The sequence below is a fragment of the Ixodes scapularis genome, unplaced genomic scaffold (genome assembly GCF_016920785.2).
Source record: "Ixodes scapularis isolate PalLabHiFi unplaced genomic scaffold, ASM1692078v2 PGA_scaffold2__306_contigs__length_199485367, whole genome shotgun sequence".
Classification (NCBI taxonomy): Eukaryota; Metazoa; Arthropoda; class Arachnida; order Ixodida; family Ixodidae; genus Ixodes; species Ixodes scapularis.
This window is the reverse complement of record NW_024609857.1, coordinates 34,613,578-34,630,370: the sequence shown is the minus strand read 5'-3', so window position 1 is coordinate 34,630,370 and position 16,793 is coordinate 34,613,578.

The window sequence follows — 16,793 nt, the reverse complement described above, 5'->3', positions numbered from 1 at the left end:
CTCGCCCTACCTTCTTGAGTTGCAACAGACTATAGTGTTGTAGGGGTTCAGTCTGTCAAGCCCCGTCTGGTCAAATCTTCGCGATGTCATGTTCTGTTTTCTTTTCTTGTTTTAATGTGGTCGAATAGACTCACCTGTTCTTGAGATTTTGTGCCGTGCTGTCCGTTTTTTATTGTTACTAGTCCCATGGTTTTAAGTTATGACGACTTTCTACGCCCTGCAATAGAGCAGCACCGTTGTACACACGTTGATCCGAGAAAATATCGTTTTGGAGCCAACGTCGTGAGGCAAACACCTATAGGCTATAACGAAGACAAGCTAGCTCAATTTAGTGAAGGTCTGTAGTGCTTTTCTCAATTGGTAATCATATTCTACTCAATATTTTGCCATCACAACTTAGTTCAAGTCACTGTAAGGAGTTAAGAAGAGTTCAAACAAAATATAAGACGGTATATTTATTTTTAAATATTGACGTGCAATTTTGCTTTCTTTTACAGAAATGATTTACGTTTCTGAATTCATAACTAAACTGCAGTAATTACTAAGCAAACATTTTTTTACATATTCATAAGCTGCATTTCAAGGCTCACATTTCGATATATTTTGCGATGTCTTGCCAAGTTGCTTGCTGTAAAAAATTCGTGAATGTGTCTCTAAAACGTTTTTTTACGTGTTTCTTTTTTTTTTTGCGTACAAATATATAATTGTAATTTCTAATATTTGTAATGCACGTTGTCAATTGTCTATAAAATAACTTTAAAAAAAATTTAACTATACGTGCCTGCTTTGATGCGACATTGGTAGCTGTGCAAATGACCATAGTGATATCTCGCCAATGTCCTCGCTTCAAGAGCTTTCCAATCTGGAAAACATTTAGCTACGATGTTTACATATAGCCGAACGTTCCTCCGAAGAACATGGCTTTCACATATATATTTATTACAGAAACATAAAAAAATATGACCCGGGCAGTCATTGTAAGATATACGACGTGGAAACACCCAATACGAAAACCGCGGTCACCCTGCTAGTACATTAAACAAAAGACAGTCTGTGGGCATGTTTGAAGCACATATATGTAGAGTCAAACATGCTCCAGAGCCGTGTCTGCAACGTAGACCGTGTCTTTCTTTTATGATGTCCGAGCAGTTGTGACTCGGGCTCCATACGAACGAATCGAGACAACACCGCCTGGACAAATAGGGCCGAAGGACTCAAGGCTAACTGTCATTGCAACGTCACGACAAGAGGGTCGTCACCCTGCCCACCGTGGGGCAGGTGCTTCTCCGTGGCAGTCAGAGGGGGTGCGTCGACGTCTGCCTTTGTTTCTATGGCTCCTCGTTAGCGCCCCTGAGCGAATGCTCTCAGTTTTTCTCTGGGACTTCTGACGGAATCACTGATTCGACCAGGTTTTATTGCGGTGCTCCCTCCGTAACGGTGTCAAACACGCCCATTGTGCTGTGGTGTTGTGGCACTCTACGATGCAGAACGACGTGCGAACTGCACGTGTTCAAACTTCCTCCCGAGGGTACCCGTGCGAAGCACAGAGCACACACAAAAAGCGTTTTTTTAACGTTCAAAAATGATAAATGCTCCGTCTGAAACTATTGTTTGTCGTCGAGAACGTGTTACAGGCGGCAATGTATAGACCGACACGCGGCGCGGCTCTGTTTACCAACACGGCCGGAATGTCGCGCATGCGCAGAAGCTATGTGGGCAAAAGCGATCAGGCTATTCGTGTTTTCGCCATTGCATTGTGTGGTGTGCGCTCGTTGTTGACGCTGCAGAGACGCTTCTAGCTTTATTTGTGCGTCGTATTTCTTGTCAACATATGTCGTATGTTATGCTCGACTATTTCAGCTCGCTACCTGAGCCGGAACGGCAGCGGTATTGAGACAAACTGTGCGTGGTAGGCGGTGCCTTTGACGATCCGTATACGCCAAGAACAAAAACTTCTGGGGTTCCGATATGAAGTTGCTGCCACCAACGTCGATGACTCACGTCGTCGTTTATTTAGTTTTTTCGCCACGCCAGTTCACGGCCGACACGGTGTAGGCGTACAGGTCACTCGAGGCCTACATTTATACTTCGAGCCGCTTTCCGCGCTGCCGGCGGGAACAGCACAGTGGATCAGCAGACTGTGGGTCTGCGGAAGTGTATTTATTAATTGATTAATTACACACAGCGTCCTTCAAGTCGAGGTATGATATTTTTCTTATCCTCATGACCACAAGGCACGACAAGCGGTAACGCCTTTTCCGTTCTTCCGCCGGTCTCCTTCTGCATGGTAGCACGGGCGTAGCGAGCAGTGTTGTAGGCGTTACCAAACAAAAATAACGAAATACGTTACTCGTTGCTTGCAAATAAAAGAAGCGCGTCACCAACCTACGTTACCTCTAAATTAAAGAAAAGCGTTACCGTTAAAAAGTAACTCACGTTACTTTTGCATTACTTTTTATTTATAAATTAACGGTAACAGGGAGCCTTTTTTTTTTTTTTTTTTGCGACTGCGAGTTTTGACATTCGAACGAAGGGTGTAGATTTGGGGTTTTTCCGAAGTAGGACTTTTTGCATGGGGAAAGGACAAGCAAACTTTTGAAGGTAGGTGAAATATAGTGCAATGATTAATGCGCTTACACCTCGTTTCAGCTTAAGTACAGACGTAGCCGAAGTTATGAGGGGACCAATAACGCATCGTCAAAAGAGCGAATCACTGGGCCTTTTATAGTTTATTATTGGTTCAGCGATTGTAGAACACGTACAGAAACATGACGGACACCATGATGGTATGTTTTTGACGCTGTCGATGGGTCCTATCAGGTCGTATAGCATCGGCTGCGTCTGGGCTGAAGGAAAGACCAAAGCATGAAAGCACGAAACAAAATGACTTTTTTGAAGTCTTGGGAAGAATATGTAGCGAGTAACGTAACTACTAGTACGCGTCATTCGAAATAAGTAGCGTAAGTACGTTCCTCGTTGCTGTCTTGAAAAAGTAACGAGTACGTTATTAAGTTACCGAAAAAAAGTAACTTGTTACCGGCAACGCCGTTACTTGTAACGCGTTGCCGCCAACACTGGTAGCGAGCCACCGACAAGCGCTTGGCCTGTGCTTTGTGCGCGAACACTGTAGGAACAAAATCTCAGTGGTCTCGATCAGACGACGGTTTCCCTGCACATAAGTAAGCCTCGGTACGGAGATTGAAATGGAAGCCAGAATTGCCTCCAAGACAGTGCTTCCCGCACAGACGGTCGTTCGCGCGAGGCGTCCATTATTTTCGGTCCGCGGATATCATCCACCTTCTGCGCCTTTCAGGGTCCGCCGGGAACTTGTGGAAACTCACTCTGCTACTTCTGCTGTACTTTTCTGTGCAATTAACGGCTACACAGCTTTGCGGCATGCTGAAATGCTATGACGCCCATGCAAAACACGCGCCCTTCTGTCCACACCTCCTGGCTCTGACACGATAGCAGCGCCGCCGCAGCTCCGTGGCGTCAAGCCCGCGTGTCGGTCTACAAAACGTTCGCGTAAAAGGCTTTGTCTTACTTTTATTATGATTATTTTCTACAGGTAGCCTTTCGCCGTGCTTATGGATCCGAGTGCGCCAAAGTGCTATCGAAGGTAGAAAGTTCGTGCTGGAGGCACAGCATCCACCGAAGTCTTAGCCTGTCACCGCGACTCTAGTTGGCATTACTATTTTACCTTCGATATTATCACTATTAATATTGTCGTTCACGAAACATTTCTAGGTGTGGTAGCTTTACTCAACATAGAACGAGGCCGTCCCATGGCCATAGGTCCCACGTTCACTGCTGTCAAACTTACGATGTCTGGACCATTGTCGCGTCCGTGTCGTTGTCTAGACTCGAATCCGTCGAAGCTCGTAAACCAGCCGGCTAACAATCTAGCTCACGTCCCACGAAGCTGTGCTTCGAAAGATCCTCCGATTTTGTCTTGCACAGCACCATGATCTAGTCAAGATTGAATAGAGATGTTTTTCCAACAATGTTTGCAGTGAATTCGTTTATGCAGAGTTCCGTTGCTGCAGCTAACGACTATACCGAAACATCGTTGTCCATAACCGACCACCATATAAAGCAAATCGCAGGTCTCACGATGGTGCTATCTGCAGGATCAACATAAGACTCCTGGCTTTAAGCCATGTGATAAGCGCTCGCCAATTCGCTCAACGCCTCTCAGATTACAAGACCCGCTGGAATTTGTATACGTCACTTCCAGAACTATAGGCCGCCTTGTCTAAGAGGTATGCGAGCGCAAGTTCGTCTGCTTCTTGCACAGGTGTCGCGATGATGTCAGAACGTCAAGCTCTTATTGGCTAATTAAAAAAAAAAATAGTGGGTAGGCCTCAAGGCATCTAGCAATAAGGTCTACTTACTATCCTTCCAATAAAAGCCAATCAGAACTCGGTGTCAATCATCCAATCAGAACTCGGCGTCGTTCTGACGTCACCGCAACCCCCTGCGCAAGAACATGAAGCAGACGACTTGCTCTCCACATTGGTTTGCTCGTGGTGGCGGTATTCTTTAAGGTGCAAGATAACCGTTTCGAGCATGTGATTTTCCGGCTCGTAACATAAATGGCAAACTTATTTATAATAATTCTGGTTAAAAAAAGCATAAATTGTAATTAAGTAAGCTGGTTTTCTAGAATATTACTGCTTTGAGAGCATTTGGTTGTGTTGATCACTTCATCTTTTCCCCACTAAAAAATCTTCAGTTTAAAAAAAAAAAGCAGAAAAGCAGTAGCCATCGTTTGTAAAGATTAGTTCACTAGTTTCACACAAACCTTCTCTGACATATATGCGTCCACCACACCCACCCGTAACGCTGTGATTCATCACGTCGTACCCTGTTATCTCGTGATTAATTATTCGTTTTCAAACAGCCACCTCTCTCAGAGATCATTTAATCAGCGAAGAGTTCGTAGCTTAAAAGTCGAACCCATCTTTCTCAGGACGTCAGTCTACGGAGACCTTATTCTCGCATTTCGTCTGAAGTATTATGCACTGTAATTGCTTTTGTTTACATTAAATGTGTTTCCTATCCTAACCTCTGTTTATAGCTGGCTTTCTAGATTGTAAAACACGTTTCATTTCTTCAATAAGAACCCGTTAGTGTAACAGTACTACGCGCAGCTCGTTTACTTAAACCACAATGTCGGCCACGCCCGCTCCAGCCCACTGCCCCTGACGTCACGGGAGGGATGCTAAGGCCTTGCCTCCTTGGTTGTTGATCGAGACTCAAGGGCGCGTTTTCCTTTCCCTTCCGCGACGCGTGCACCACCTCCAGGCCGATATGTTGACTGACCTCTAATCAATTTCTGGGTCAAAGAATCACTTGTATAGATTATTTATTTATTTAAATACCTTCGAGGGACATCTGCATTATATGGACATGTATTATATAGACAATAACAAAACATAAACACACACACACAGACACACTTAGAAATACATGTTGATCAAGGTGGCTCAAAACAGTGAAGGGTGTTAATGGCAATTTGAAACGCATGATCATTTACGATATTTTTCATTCCAATCCATTCCAAAAAAACCTTTCTGGACGATCGATGTTAGGGTTACATTTAGGTCAGTGGGTTGTGAAATATCGAGAAAGAAATGATGTACGATAGTGCGGTTCCAGTTCAGCCTCCCTGAAAGGGACACTAAAAAATCCTCCCATAACAGGTTTTTTTTTGTTCTTCAAAAAAAAAAAAAAAAAAGTATTGAATAAGAAAACTATGTCTTAAAATGAACTTTTCCCGAAAAAAATAATAGCGCAATATTTTCGTAGCGGGAATTCTTTTAGTGATTCCGAAACGTACTTCTATATTGAAGTTGGTCTCGAGATAGAAATAGGTATGTTTTGGAATCACCCTCACATAAATTGAGTCCCACGACCTCAATATTGCTTTAATTAGTTTTTCTAACGGTGGGGCGGGGGGGGGGGGGGGGGGGGGGGGCGGGGAGGGGGTTTATTATACATACTTGTCCGATCCCAGTACTTAAATAAAAGTCGACCCTTTGTCGTATTAGCGTGGCAAAGACAGTGGTAACACAGAATGTGATGTGTTGGTGTGGAGAATTTGTGTACTCATGTGGAGATTGGATGGCGTGAAGCGGCCCTGTGTCGTGCAAGCAAAGGTCTTACTTGCACGACAAGTAAGGTCTTACTACTTGTGGGTGCCCAGCGCCGGGGCTGCAGTGCAAATGCGACCTTCTCAAAGCCTATTGAAGTGTGAGACGCGACAGACAGAGCGTCCGAAAAACAGAACAATTGGAACGCGGCAGCGCCGAGCAGGGCCCTAGTTGGCACCAGCTCGCGCTAAAAGAGAACCAAACACTCGGAACTACCTTTACCCATTCCGGCAAATGATCGACTCCGCTTTTTTTTTCTCTCCCTCTCTCTCTGCTTTTTTGTCGCTAAGGAAAGGCAATACCCAGAAAGAAACAAAAAATTCTGCAAAAAAATATGATTTTGAAAAGTGCCCTATTAACATCCGCCAACATCTAGAGAGTATTCCCAAAAAGATTCAATTGTTTATAGTGCCTAGTTATTTTTTTTTATAAATTATTTTCAGTCCACCGATGCTGAAGACAAGGTAGCTAAAGGTTCGAACACTTTCGATGCATTTTTTTCTAATGCACTTTTTTGCCATAAATCTCACCGTGTCGTTTCAGTATGAAACTATCGAGAGGATTAATATTGGCGGCTTATATGGCGAAATTGTATGGAACCGGTTACTATGAACTTAAAGTTTGCATTTTCATGTTCCTTTATTATGAAAATTGTAATTTGCAAAACTTGGTATATGTAAAAAACAAATCATACATTTTTTATTTGAAAAATTTATATTTTTTATTTATTTTTATAGTAACCGGCCTGAGGCATTCCAGTTTTCATTCCACTAGGAATATATGTGGTTATCAACACCATTTATCAACGATAGATTAATTAAACAGATTCCATGCAAAGCTTTGCTTTACTTTGTTCTGGAGGTATCTCATAAAATTGGTTCACAGGGCTGAAACTTTGCATACCCTCCTTCTGTATGACTACAAACACCACCTGCAAATATCTCGCCGATTGAGTGAGCGCTTCAAAAGTTGCCATTCCCAGGTCGTGTCCCTCGTCGTGCAGGAAAGCTGGCCTCGGCGTCGGTGCCGGCGTCGGTGGGACGGGAAAATCCTCATTGATCCATAAGTAATTTACTTGCCCCAAAGAAAAAAAGTTCGAAGAAATTTAGGCGGAGCAGGATCGAACCGACGACCCTTGGGTTACAGCCAGACACGCTACACGCACTTTTTAATGCAACAGCATGAACTGGTGGACCCTTGGAGCGAACCCGGCGTTGTCTGTAACCGTATGCATAGTGGGAAAACGGCACATAAATTCCCATTTCAAATAAAACACAAAGAAAAGCACAGCAACGCAGATGCCTCGTCACGGAAGCCGGCAGGTGCGCTCAAGGTCAAGCGGACGCGCTTCAGAAATAAATCACAAAGAAAAGCAGAGCAACGCAGATGCTTCGTCACGGAAGCCGTCGTGAAGCCGGCAGGGTTCGCCGCGCCTGCGCAGTGGGGGAGCGTGATGTCACCGCGGGAGCGCCATGCGCGATAGGAAGACGTGGCGCGCTGCATGTAGGAATGCTTTCGCATTCCTACTTGTAAGCAATCTTTAAAAAAACATTGACAACCCCCAAAATTTGTTTTTTACTATCATAATTTTTAGGCGACTTATTATAGTGTTTGAAGACTACCCAATAAATATTTTGCTACAGCGTCACGTATATTTTCAATAAAGTAAAAAAAAACGCTACTGTTCGAAACCGAAACCGAAACTGGACAGGTGAGGAAGAACAAATATAGAAAATGAGAAAGTTACCGGAAGTCACGTGGCTGTGCTACTTTTTGTTTTAATCAACATATTAGCAGCTTTTTAGCAGCCGCAAAAATGGGTATCGTATTTTTTGTCTATTTTTAGTATTGCGTGTGTGCCTTCGATGACCCACGACTTTGGTTGACTTTGGTAATTGTGTCTAAACCCTAAACCATTGAAAACGACACGTGACCCCGAAGAAGAGAGGGAGCGCGACTCAAACTGGCCAGTTCTCGATCGGGTGTGGTCGGGCGGAAAGAAAATGAATTTCGAGCATCAACTTGTGTTCTGGGTAGTTGGGCTCTCGTATGTCATGTACAAATAAAAACCTTGGCTAGCATAAATACCCTGTCAGTGTCCTTTTAAGTGTCTCTGCCGAATTTTTTGTTCCTTCTTTATTGCCAGATATTATTTATTCACAAAAAAATACACTTTCAAAAACACCTATACAAATGAACAAGCTGAATTATGACTGACGCAGACTGATTAAAATGATCTTAATTTGATCAGTCCGTCTAGGATTGGCAACCAATTAGGCTCATCTCCCAAAACATTATATACCTCTCTAATCGGACGAGTACTCTGAGAAAAATACTGACACACAGGTCGAGCATTTCCACCAGCATGCCACATACTGCGTAAGCCAATGATCACAAGTAATTCATACGGGACAGAGACGGTTGGGGCAACAGGCAGTAAACGTATCCCGTGTGCGATTAAAGGAAGCTCCTTTTTCAGGGTTCGCTGCACTGCATCTCAGTAAAGCACTGCGTCCTAACAATCTAAAAGCACATGTTTTATCGACTCGGGCTTTTTGCACAAGAGTTCACAGTTCACTAACAAATTTGCCCTTTTGTTAAGTCATGTTCTAACCGGAAGTGTTTCGCTGTGAAGTCAAAAGAAAAACGTTTTCATTGTGGCCGGGACCAACATTTTCTTAACGCGACGAAGTACACCCTGTCCTGAAGCTGCACTGCCAACAGCTCGATACAAAAGGGTTGGAGAAGACGTCTCTTTAAATTTTTTGTAAGACGCTTTCTAGAAACAGTACTCAGATATTCCAAAAGGAAACTCGTGGTTAAAATTTGTATGCACCGACAACTCTCTTCAAATAAGCACTCAGTAATCTTGTAGCACTGTCACTAGATGAAATAATAAAACTGGGCAGGACACCCGACAATTGAACCCGAAGAACAGTATGCAGAAAGGGATCACCTTGATCTCGCACGAAAAGGACACGGTTAACAACTTGGCGTATAAAAAGGTGTGATAAAGAAAGACCACCACGCCGAACGCGTCGAAACAAATTCATTCCGCTGACGCGCTCCCAGTTCGACGCCCACAGATATACAGCGAACACAGGATGCAGCTTCTGAACGTAAAATCTAGAACAATCGCTTGAACGGTTTGGCGAAGAGCGGGGGGTTATGTTTAGCTATCGCGTTCTACTCTAAAAAGGGGCACTCCGACGACCTTTTGAGGTACCCCAATACGCTATATAATTTCTTAATCCCCGGCGTTTGCCCTTTCCGGTGAGCTATTTAGTTCCGCGAAATTCATAATAGTTATTGTGAAATCGGTAAATGAAAATGTTGCAAAAAACAACATTCAAATATATCCGCACTCTTCACTGCCGTGACGTCAGTGTAAGAGAGGCTTGTCAGTCGACCAGGCAGCCTAAAATATGGACTGTGCCAAGCATTTGTACCGTGCTGGAGCGCGGGTAATGGAGCGAGCTTCCGTAGCATTCATTTCACACCAAGAAACTGCTCGTAATCAGCAGGGAACAAAATATTGTCAAAAGAGTGAACCTATGTCTTCCACTGGCGTAATTTTTTCGTTGTTGCGAGTAGAGACTTTCAGTTTGGAAAACACGGTGAGGATCAAAATTACAAATCCAATAACTTCGCAAAAAAAAAAAAAAAAACTATATTGACTTAACATTTGGGATACTATTTCAACGATGTTCGTTGGTGTGTTTAGCAAATTTTCAGGCAAATCGAGGACCATAAGGAAATCACCGGAGTACCCGTTTAAAGGCGAATCTTAAGCGTCCTCCTGTAATTCTTTCCGGGGAAGCCCAGAGCGCGCTCGTCCCAAGGTGCAGAGCGTCATTGTATGTCTGAACGGGTGCTTTTCCTTTGAACCCCTTCTCGTTTCGACCTTCTCGTTCGGTCCTTCTCAAAATGACCACTCTCAAAACCATTTTCTTGGTTGTGCCCGCCACATCTGGTCCGTTATTGCATCCTCCAAGAAAAAAATAATAACGGGGGCACTTCAAGGTGTCGGTGTTATGGCTTGGTTACCGCGAATCCCCGAAGAAGCTTTTTCAAGTCGGTCCCATCCCCCAGCTCCCTTACACGTGCTCACATGCATACGCACATGTGCTTTGGTCCCGTGGTTTAGCTAATAGTTCCTGGAATACGTTCGTTCTGCTATCGAAACATGCAGCGATGGTCAAGACCAACTCGTTAGGTTGTCTGTGCAATAAAACACGGAACTGCTCTTTTGCGTCAAAGCGTGGATTCGTATGTCCCCAATTTTCCGGGCCACGGGAGGGTGTACTCGGAGTGGTTCCCTTCACTCTAAAGTGTTTCTTCTCCTTAAAGTGGACTGCAGCACAATCTATGAGCCGTCAGAGCCGATGCAGAGCTGAAAACCACGTCCCATTCTGTCGTAATGCGAACAACACCAAATGTAAAAAAAAAAAAAGAAAAAAAAACGGTTTGGATGTTTTGAGAAGGTTCAGACGACAAGGTCCAAATTGCGCATGTAGTAAATTGAGGAAGAGAGAAATACAAATGGGACCAGGGTTGGGCAGAAATACTCAAAAATGTATTTGGAAATACAAATACTGGGATACATTGAAATAGTAGCTAAAATACTGATACTAAGATACATCTGTAAAAATGTATCGCGATACGTATCGGAAATACATTTTAAAAAGAGGCAAAAAGTATTTGGAAATACAAATACAGGAATACATTTTAGGGAGGGCAGAAATACAAATACAGAAATACTGATACTGAAATACATTTTTCAAATTTTTTGAGACGCCAACTGAGATGAAGCTTGAAGTTTGAAGTGGATGTTTTCGATCCCAAAATTACGTTCCCTTAGGCTTGGCACTTTGCCTTGAAGGTAGTGGTTTCGGACGGCAAGGAGTCTTCAATGGGCCCAAAAAAACGTTCCAACAATTGCCGACCGCGGTCCCTTCCATGACATCCTGTCTGTCTGACGAGGGAATCCTGTCAACATTGATCACATTATGTCACGGCGGAATGAACAAGAATTCTTTATCTGTAGGTGTGGCCTTGAACATGAAACTTTACCACGCTGCTGTATGAAAGGACAATGCGCACTTTCGTTGTAGGCTACCTAGCTGAAGATCGTGCATGCAGTGTCATTTGGAATTTTTGAGAATAGTGGACCACCTGAAGAATCTTGGAATACATGTCTTATCTTCTGTTTTACAGTTGAAAAAACGATACTTTAGCATCCCTGTTCTGAAGGTCCTTACTACCGACCCTCCGCCACCGACGCACGGATTGCAGTCCTCAAGTTTTGCCTAGCATTATCCAAACAGAGACCTCGTGGATTACCAGCTGATATTGCCGGCACAGGTGCGAGCTGTCCAAGAAACGGCGGTCTCGAGACTAGTTGCGGGAGTACGTAGTCTGGAATGGCACAGCGATGCTACTTCTGGCCTCCTTCTGGGTTTCGGATCACCAGAGCAGCGGGTCACGTTCACGTCGGCTGATGACGTACCCTTGAGCCGTGCAATATTACGGGCGCAGCCTCAGATGCATTCGGATATCTGTTGAACTTCACAGCATGAGTCTTCCTACTATTTCAAGTCAGCCACCGCCTGGCTCGAGCTGCAACGGAATGTGACTCAGCTTTGCCGGCAGGGTGTACTCTGTACGCTAAGGCGAGAGAGACGGTTAGCAGCGGGCATTGGATGCCAGGAAACAATGACTCGAGAAATCCCTCTCTAAAAACCTGCGGCAGAAGATGCTCTGACTCCACTCCTGGCACGCCACCTGGTTCGAGTTTCCCACTATGCAACACTTCTCAGAAGAGAGAAGAGGACTAATAGAAAAAATAGTTTGCAGAATCAAAAGGAACTAATTGGTCAGCATAGTAACAATACCCCAGCATCTCCTTGACTCTGGTGCCCTTAGAAGTAAAAAAAAAAAGAATGCTTTCGAACTTGTTTCTCTTTTATTTTTTTTTCGGAGGGGGGGGGGGGGGGGGGGGGGGCAGTATTTCTCAAGAATTGTAACGAAATACACTTCATCGTGATTGTATCGCGATACAAAGAAACATTCAAAATGTATTTCGATACAGGAATACAGATACTGGTGAAAAAAATGTATCGCGATACAGAAATACAGATACGAAATGTATTTCTGAAATACTATCGCGATACATTTGTATCGCGATACTGCCCAACCCTGAATGGAACGTGCCGAGATACATCCTGTTTTAACACGTGATGTTTTACCCCCTCCGGGAGTAACATTAGAGGCACTCGAGAAAGAGGTTCAGATGACACTGGTGTCCAATCAGTAAGGAGACGAGCACTGCGTCTGAGTTCGGATGGCAGTCGGCCATTGCTGGCACCTAACCAAATTTCTCGACGAAATGATAGTGTTTTGAAATAAATAAAATTAAAAAAAATGTTTATGGGGAGTTTAGTGTCCCTCTTAAGGCAGAACGAAGCTAAAGCCTCTGTTACTGAAGTACCAGGGTGATCGGATAAGTGCTTAGCCTACAAAAGAAAAAAAAAATTTGGAAAAGGGGCGATTTACTTTTCAATATAGTCTTCTTTTTGGTTCGATACACTTGACCCAGCGATGCTCCAACTTTTTTAACCAATTTAAAAAATAGGTTTTCCCGAGGTCTGCAAAGTATCCTTCCGTAGCGGCGATGACCTCCTCATTCGACTCAAATTTCTTCCTGGCGAGTAACTTTTTTCAAGTTTGGAAACAAAAAGAAGTCGCACGGGGCCAAATCTTGAGAATACGGTGGATGGGGCAGCAGTTCGTAGCCCAATTCGACCAATTTGGCCGTGGCGAGGGGGGAGGTGTGAACCGGTGCGTTGTCATAATGGAAGAGCACTTTTTTCTTCGCCAAATGGGGCCGGTTTGTTTGCGATTCGGTGTCCAATCGGCCCAAGAATTCGGCATAGTACAGCCCTGTGACCGTTTCGCCCTTCTCCATGGTAGTTGATTCACACCTTGTGAATCCCAGAAAACGGTGGCCATCACCTTTCCGGCCGATAGGACTGTCTTCGCCTTCTTCGGAGCACGTTCGCCGGGTGAAGTCCAGTGTTGCGACTGTTCCTTGGTCTCTGGTGTGTAGCAGTGAATCCGTGTTTCGTCGACGGTCACGGAAAGACGCAGAAACTCCTTCGGATTGCGCTTAAAGGGACCATGAAGGCAGTTTCGAAGTTTTATTCGACGATTGAAATGAATGTCAGGCACGTCTCAGATACTGTTGACCAAGTTCTAGCCCGAACAGAAGTTTGGGTGCCGCACCAATCGAGCAAACAGGCGCGGTAATAATAGCGCCGGGAACGATGCTTGAGACCCCACCGAGGCGGCGGCAGAAAGGTGAACTAAAGCGTGACGACAACGGGCACCTCGTCTGGCGATTGGTTCAAACGATAGACGCGCTCTTGGTTTCGATTTCGGTGGTGAGATGTGATGAAAAATATTTATTTGAACGTTGGATAATCTTTTGAAGTTGTAGTTGGGAATTAATAGGTTTCATACCGTGTATAAAAGCATAATCTGAAGCGATCCCTCCGTTTGTCACTGGTTGAACTCATCCCGCACTGCTACCTCGGGCGCGTAAGAAGCATCGAGCAACCATGGACATAAAAAAAGGAAAAGGTACGAGCGCCGGGGGCGGCGGACTTTTGGTTTTGGTTTCGTGCGTCGTCTCGTGTTCGCTTTGCGAACTGGTGTCTCACCAACCATGCCGCGTTTATGTGCAGTAGTAGGTTGCGCGAAAGGTCGGCTAAAGACTTGCGGCCGATCGGGCGACGTTAGTTTGCGTAAACTGCCGACCGATACAGCAATGCGCAGCATTTGGTTGCGCGCCGTCGTCTTGCGTAGAGCTGTGGACAGCGGTGTCAGGATTTGTTCGTTGCATTTCCGACCAGAAGACTTTGAGCAGCACCTTCACGTCAGCCGGAGTCTGGGTAAAAGTGGGGCGGGGAGTCGCTCTGAGGCGGCGACCGAGGAGTTGGTGGTAGGTCTGGGGCGCCCTCGTAAAGTGCCAATCCAGAGTTCTGCGTCCTTAGCAGCATCTCCCGTTCAGTCGGCGTGAGGTCGCTGAACGGGAGCTCAAACTCGTTCACAAGCGCGGCGTTGTCGTCCATTTCTTCCAGGTTTTCTTCACAGACCGCCGTGCACTAGAGCGAACCACGGGAACCACACTGAGTGTGCACTAAATCCTACCGATGCCGACAGTGCTCCCTGATGTCACTTCTCTTTCCAGAGGCGAAAAAGGGAAGAAATCTGAATGTTTGTTTCGGTTTCGCAAATTTATTTGCAAGTACAGAAATAAAGAGTCACAACGTTCTAGAAAAAATTGTGTGGCATGCCAGGACCCCAATGCTTCCGAAAACACCTTCTTTTTTAAAAAAAAAAAAAAAATTAAATTGCCTTCATGGTCTCTTTAAACAGCGTCAAACACTGCTCTGAAGCGGTCTCACGGTTGCGCTTGTTGTCCGGAGTGAGCAAACGCAGCACCCATTGCGCCGACAGCTTTTTCATGCCCAAAATTTCATGCAGGATATGACCCACGCGGTTTTTCGAGATGCGTATACTGTCTCAGCTATCTCACGCATCTTCAATCGGCGGTCTGCCAATACGAGATCGTGGATTTTTGTCACATTATCCTCCATGGTAGCCGTTTTCAGGGCACCTGGGCGTGACTCATCAAAAACCGACGTGCGACCATGTTGAAACTTGTTAAACCAATTTTTGACGGTCGCCATCGAAGGAGAAGAGTCACGGTACACAGCATCCAAGCGCTCTTTGATTTCACTGCCCGATTTCCCTTCCCAAAACAAGAATTGAATCACCGACCGATATTGCTCTTTTTCCATTTCTCTAAAATTCGCGGACACGCCCGCTTCCACATGCGGTCAAAACAAAACTATGAGTCCGATTTGGTTGAAATTTCGATAGTAGCTGTCTACGAGAATGTACTAGACGATAATACATTTCTCTTTCGATAGTGGCGTCATTGGGCGGTGAGGCTAAGTACTTATCGGACCGTCCTCGTATATAGTATCTGACACCTGTACCTTCTTCAGGCCCATCCTCTTCGTTTTTCAATAAACCAATCTTTTTTTTTTCTCTCTCTCCCCAGGCCCAGGCTACGAACTCCCACGCAGCCCTAGGGGTCAGAGATCTGACGTAGTTCGACATCACACAGCTCGTCAAAAATAAAATAAAATAATTAAAGATAAACAAAGAGGTCGCGAATCAATTTCTAAGTAAGCTAAGCACGAACACGCGACCGACAACAAACGCATAATCGCCACAAAAGCCCACATCAATGAAACGACAGATCAGGACTAAAGAAAAGAGAAACGAACGAACCAACAAACCACCAACGCGTTAGCGCTATAACTGCTTTCCCCGCCACAAACAAAATCCGAAACTCGTAAACGTAAACCAGGGTCACAGCATCGCACCATATTAATGGATCGCACAGCCATGCACGTGCGATCCATTAAGATACCTCCATTCATCGAGGTATCTCCAGGGGCAAAAAAAAAGTTGTCCCTCTCACCCCACATACCTCTAGGCAACCCTTATCTTCGCACTGCCGAAGCAATCACCGAAAGATCTCCACACCTTTGCTCTTTTGTTGAATATGCATGCATCAGCGCAGTCGCAGCGATATGAAGCGCCAGCAGCCGACGCCACATAACGCGTGAAAACTGCCCTCCCGCACCCCTTTCATCCTCGAACAGCCAAGCGGAGCAACGAATTCCAGGACCGCGCATTCCACTTGGATGATTAATTTACTGTTTGGGCAGATGCTCACACGGCGCAGGAGGGTCTCGAGCAGGCAATCGCGCACGACGAGGTCCTCCCCGCTGGTATTCCGCATTAGGCCGATTGAATTGTGAATGCCGTAATGACGCTGACGGGTCGAGGCAACACCACCTAGAATAGTCAAGGCCCGTGCACTATAGCATTTCGACGTCATCAAAGATAGGAACACGAGTGCTTCGTCAGCATTCGGCTCGTCCTTGTGTCCGCGTGTCAATGCGTCCAAGGACCATCGGCGTCGGGCTCGACCTGCTCGACTGGCGCCGTTCGCGTGTGATGCCATTACGTCGAAAAGGCCGTTCACGGGCCTTTATTATTATAGGCGTTGTCGATCGACGTCCTTTCACGCTGTCGTCGTCGTCATCGACAAACGCGCCTCGTTTCTCCACCGATTCCAATCACGCGAGGAGGCGATTTTCTGGACTCGCGTCAGCGTGAAAGGGCTTAGTTAGCGGGTAAGACGGACGAAATACTCCATAATTTGGCGTAAACAATACGAGCTTTATTAATATTAATATTAAGAACTAAGAACGCCTACAATGAGACACGCACCATTTTTCTTGCGTCACAAAATAGGACACGGTGAAACATTGCGCTACGACGACAGCATGCAGTTGTTTGGACGCGTCATACACACCAAGACAGTGTTTACAAACACGCCCGCTTTGCCTACACCGATTTGTGGGCACTGCGCGTGCGCAGAAACCAAATTCGGGGGGGAGTGAAGCGTCTGCGCATGCGCGGAACTAACAGCAGCGCCACCACAGTGGCGGGACGTCAGTGTACAGACACTGACAGTTTGTCAAAGGTGGTCAA